The sequence below is a fragment of the Salvelinus sp. IW2-2015 genome, linkage group LG17 (assembly GCF_002910315.2).
Source record: "Salvelinus sp. IW2-2015 linkage group LG17, ASM291031v2, whole genome shotgun sequence".
NCBI classification, from domain to species: domain Eukaryota; kingdom Metazoa; phylum Chordata; class Actinopteri; order Salmoniformes; family Salmonidae; genus Salvelinus; species Salvelinus sp. IW2-2015.
In genome coordinates this window covers 2127133-2132995 of record NC_036857.1, presented here as the reverse complement: position 1 = coordinate 2132995, position 5863 = coordinate 2127133, and the positions used below count along the sequence as shown (strand labels likewise).

The following is a 5863-nucleotide window of genomic DNA, read 5'->3' as shown; positions in this document are numbered from 1 at the left end:
CTACCTTGGTAATCATCCTCCATGAAGACTGGTCCAGCCTGACGGACCAAACTACCTGTAATCTGCCTCCATTTAAGACTGGGGTCATCCTGACGGACCAAACTCACCTGTAATCTCCTCATTTAAGACTGGGGGTCAGCCTGACGGACCAAACTACCTGTAATCCTCCTTAAGACTGGGTCAGCCTGACGGACCAAACTACCTGGTAATCTCCTCCATAGACTGGGTCAGCTGACGGACAAACTACCTGGTAATCTCCTCTATAAGATGGGGGTCAGCCTGACGGACCAAACTACCGGTAATCTCCTCCATAAGACTGGGGGTCAGCCTGACGGACCAAACTACTGGTAATCTCCTCCATTAAGACTGGGGGTAGCCTACAGGACCAACACTAAACCTGGTAATCTCCTCTATAAGACTGGGGGTCAGCCTGACAGACCAAACATACCTGGTAATCTCTCCATTAACTGAGGGGTCAGCCTGACGGACAAAACTACCTGGTAATCTCCTCATAAGACTGGGGGTCAGCCTGACGGACCAAACTACCTGTAATCTCCTCCATTAAGACTGGGGTCAGCCTACGGACCAAACTACCTGGTAATCTCCTCATAAGACTGGCAGCCTGACGGACCAAACTACCTGGTAATCTCCTCCATTAAGACTGGGGTCAGCCTGACGACCAAACTACTGTAATCCTCCATTAGACTGGGGGTCAGCCTGACGGACCAAACTACCTGGTAATCTCCTCCATTAAGACTGGGGTCAGCCTGACGGACCAAACTACCTGGAATCTCCTCATGAAGACTGGGCAGCCTGACGACGCAAACTACCTGGTAATCTCCTCCATTAAGACTGGGGGTCAGCTGACGGACCCAACTACCTGGTAATCTCCTCCATTAAGACTGGGTCAGCCTGACGGGACCAAACTACCCTGGTAAATTCTCCTCATAAATGGGGTCAGCCTGACGGACAAACTACTGGTAATCTCTCCATTGAGGGGTCAGCCTGACGGACAAACTACTGGTAATCTCCTCTTGAAACTGGGCAGCCTGACGGACAAACTACCTGGGCAATCTCCTCCATGAGGACTGGGGTCAGCCTGACGGACCAAACTACCTGGCAGTACTCTACTGCTCCAGATAGACTGGGGTCAGCCTGACGGACCAAACTACCTCGGTAATCTCCTTATAAGACTGGAGTTGTCAGCCTGACGGACCCATAACTTAACCTAATCTCCTCATTAAGACTGGGGGTCAGCCTTGACGGACCAAACTACCTGGAAATCTCCTCTATGAAGACTGGGGGTCAGCCTGACGGCCAAACTACCTGGTAATGCTCTTTGAAGACTGGGGGTCAGCCTGACGACAAAAACTACCTTGGTAATCGTCGCCCATTAGATGGGGTCAGCTGAGACCATACACTTATTAATCCCCATAATGATATAGCCTCGACCAACACTATCCTTGTATCCTCCATTAACTGGGGTCAGCCTGACTGACCAAACTACTGTAACTCCTCCATTAAAGCTGGGGGTCAGCTGACGGACCAAACTACTGGTAATTCCTCTCCATGAAGACTGGGTCAGCCTGACGGACCAAACTACTGGTAAATGCTCTCCCAGTAAATGGGGGTCAGCCTGAGTGACCAAACTACTGGTATTCTCTCTATATACGGAGGGGTCAGCCTCGACCAAACTACCTGGTAATTCTCCATGAAGACTGGGGGTAGCCTGACGGACAAACTACTGGTAATTCCTCATGAAGACTGGGGTCAGCCTACGACCAAACATCCTGTAATCTCCTCCATAAGACTGGGGGTCAGCCTGACGGACCAAACTACTGGTAATCTCCTCCTTATGACTGGGTCAGGCTGCGGGACCAACACAACTGGTAATCTCCTCATTAAGACTGGGGGTCAGCCTGAGACCAAACTACTCTGGTAATCTCCTCCTTAGATACCTGGGGGTCAGCTGAGAATCAATACTGTAATCTCCCATTAAGACTGGTCTAGCCTGACGGACCAAATACCTGGTAATCTCCTCATTAAGACTGGGGGTCAGCCTGACGGACAAACTACCTGGTAATCTCCTCATTAAGACTGGGGTCACGCCGGACGGACAAACTACCTGGTAATTCTTCCATTAAGACTGGGGTCAGCTGAGGACCAACTACCTGTAATCTCCTTCCATTAAGACTGGGGGTCAGCCTGATGGACCAAACTACCTGTATTCTCTCCATTAAGACTGGGGGTCAGCTGACCAAACTACTGGTAATCTCTCTTATGAAGACTGGTCAGCCTGACGGACAAACTACCTGGTAATCTCTCCATTAAACTGGGGGTCAGCTGACGACCAAACTACTGTAATTCTCCTCCATGAAACTGGGGGTCAGCCTGACGACAACAACTCGTGGATCTCCCTCCATTAAGACTGGGGTCAGCGACGAAACAAACTACTGGTAATCTCTTCCCTATGAAACTAGGGTCAGCCGAGACAGGGCAATACCTGGTAATCTCCTCTAATACTGGGGTCAGCCTGACGACCAAACTACTGGTAATTCTCCTCCAATTAAGATGGGGGTCAGCCTGACGGACAACTACCTGTATCTCCTCATTAAGACTGGGGGTCAGCCTGACGGCCAAACTACCTGGTAATCTCCTCTATTGAAGATGGGGGTCACCTGACGGATCCAAACTACCTGGTAATCTCTTCCATTAAGACTGGGGTCGCGTACGGACAAAACTACCTGGAATCTCTCCTATTAAGACTGGGTCAGCTGACGGACCAAACTCTGTAATCTCTCCATGAAATGGGGGTCAGCTGACGGACCAAACTACCTGTATCTCTCCTATTAAGATGGGTCAGCCTGACGGACCATACTACCGTCATATCTCCCTTATGAGACTGGGGTCAGCCTGAGGACCAAACTACTTGGTAATCTCCTCCATTAAGACTGGGGGTCAGCCCTACGGACACAAACCTGTAATCTCCTCATTGAAACTGGGGTCAGCCTGACGACAAACACCTGGTAATCTCTCCTCATGAAGCTGGGGTCAGCCTGACGGACAAACTACTGGTAATCTCCTCATTAAATGGGGTCACCTGAGAACCAATACTACCTGGTAATCTCCCCATAAGACTGGGGTCAGCCTGACGGGACAAACTACTTGGTAATATCGTCCATTAAGACTGGTTCAATCTGATGGACCAATCACTTTAATGTCTCCTTCCATTCAAATGGGGTCACCTGATCGACCAACTACGTGGTATTCTTCATGATAAGAGGGTCATGCCTGACGGACCAATACTACCTGGTAATTCCTCATAAAGACTGGGTCAAGCCCTGACGATCCAAACTTACCTGGTAATCTCCCTCCATGAAGACCTGGGTCACCGACCGACCAAATCTATCTTTATATCTCTCTATTATCTTGTGGGTCAGCCTGGACGACCAAGACTACCTGGTAATCTCCGTCTTATTAGAGTAGTCAGTCTCTGTAGCTCAACTACCTGTAATCTCCTCTAAAACTTTCACTGAATGTTTCAATAAGACTTTTCTGAACTCCAAGCACAGTTAGGACACAGGGAAATTCATTTCCTTAGGCATTAATCAAGCAAACACATTTATTTTTCATCGTGACACAGCATCAGTGAGACCCAAACCTAGAATCTTCTATTCTCTGTCCATGGAATTAGTCCACTGCGCCACCAGGATGGAGCTATCATGCCATGTTTTTACAACTCATATAAAGCTGTTCATTTTAGTTTATTCAAACAGACCCCATTTCAAAGGAAACAAGCACTCATTAAGATCTGGTGTAGCCAATTAGTGGGTGTGGCCAACACYCAACATGAGAGAATTTTGTTGATACTGAGAACTTAATATATACGTTTTTAAATAACTTTATTAGAACATTCCCTGAAACTTTGTCGTTTTTATGGAACGTTTTCTTAATGTTTGAGCATGATGTTAAATAYGACCATATAGGAAATAGGAAACCTATAGGAAACTTTATGCTGAACTACTGACAGAAGAACGTTTGTTTCCTAACATTCTCTGATCTATTTGAGAACATTCCCAACGTCAAACCAGTTGGAGAACGTTCCTAGAACACTACTAAAATGTCAGTTGAATGTAAACATGTTTGAACTTTTAGGAAAAGTTCTGTTTAAWAGTAAATACCTAGAAAATAATATTTGTAATTTAATGTGTTTGAGAATGTTCCAAAGCCAAGCAACTATCCTGCACCATTTCCCAGAACGTTGTGGGAAGAACGTAACATAACTATAGGACAACCACACTCTCACCAAGCTCRAAGTAACATATGGTTCTCTGAACGSTATGTGCTAGCTGGGTGCATACTTGCTGAAAGTGATTCAAAACACAGGTATTCTGGGACCGCTRCCTGATTGATACTGTGCAGGTGTGCTCAAACCCTTTACCAGACACATTACTGATTGGTGATCTGCAGACCCATCACACTGAGAATGTGCAGGTGTGCTCAAGCTTCCCCTCAGGRACAAGACCAGCCATTCATTGACATCGGCCTAATCCAATTAGATTACGCTGCTGCTACTCTCTTATTATCTATGCATAGTCACTRTAATAACCCCACCTACATGTATATACTACCTCAATTACCTCAAATAACCGGTGCCCCCACACATTGACTCTGTACCGGTACCCCCTGTATATAGCCTCGCTATTGTTATTTACTGCTGCTCTTTAAATTATTTGTTACTTTTATCTCACTTTTTTTAAGGTATTTTCTTAAAACTGCATTCTTGGTTAAGGGCTCGTAAGTAAGCATTTCACTGTAAGGTCTACACCTGTTGTATTTGGGCGATGTGACAAATACAATTTGATTTGTTTGATGTATTTGATATTGTTCCACTCCAGAGATTACCACGAGTGCTGCTTGGGACTCAGACCTTACCTGAATGTGTGCTGCTTGGGACTCAGACCTTACCTGGATGTGTGCTGCTTGGGACTCAGACCTTACCTGAATGTGTGCTGCTTGGGACTCAGACCTTACCTGAATGTGTACTGCTTGGGACTCAGACCTTACCTGAATGTGTGCTACTGGGAATGCAGCCCTTACCTGAATGTGTGCTGCTTGGGACTCAGACCTTCCCTGAATGTGTGCTGCTTGGGAATGTAGACCTTACCTGAATGTGTGCTGCTGGGACTGCAGACCTTACCTGAATGTGTGCTGCTGGGACTTAGACCTTATCTGAATGTGTGCTGCTGGGACTCAGACCTTATCTGAATGTATGCTGCTGGGACTCAGACCTTATCTGAATGTATGCTGCTGGGACTCAGACTTATCTGAATGTGTGCTGCTGGGAAAGCAGACCTTACCTGAATGTGTGCTGCTTGGGAAAGCAGACCTTACCTGAATGTGTGCTGCTGGGAAAGCAGACCTTACCTAATGACAGTGCCGTATTTTACTACGTCGCCATGGACCTTCTTGTTTTCGGTCTCGTTCTGTTTTTGCTCCAGATTAGAGGCATGCTGTGGAGAACAAGGAAAGGTTTCATCACTGTCTCTAACCTGGCGGTATGATCCTTGTTCTACTGTCTCTAACTGGCGGTATGACCCTTGTTCTACTGTCTCTAACCTGGCGGTATGATCCTTGTTCTACTGTCTCTAACCTGGCGGTATGATCCTTGTTCTACTGTCTCTAACCTGGCGGTATGATCCTTGTTCTACTGTTTCTAACCTGGCGGTATGATCCTTGTTCTACTGTCTCTAACCTGGCGGTATGATCCTTGTTCTACTGTCTCTAACCTGGCGGTATGATCCTTGTTCTACTGTCTCTAACCTGGCAGTATGACCCTTGTTCTACTGTCTCTACTCTTGGC

General features: G+C 46.8%; 1 pseudogene; it reads right to left on the bottom strand.

Annotated features, from left to right (window-relative positions):
* Window positions 1-5863, bottom strand: part of LOC111976834 (inositol 1,4,5-trisphosphate-gated calcium channel ITPR3-like) — a 63884-nt pseudogene that overhangs the window by 42938 nt on the left and 15083 nt on the right.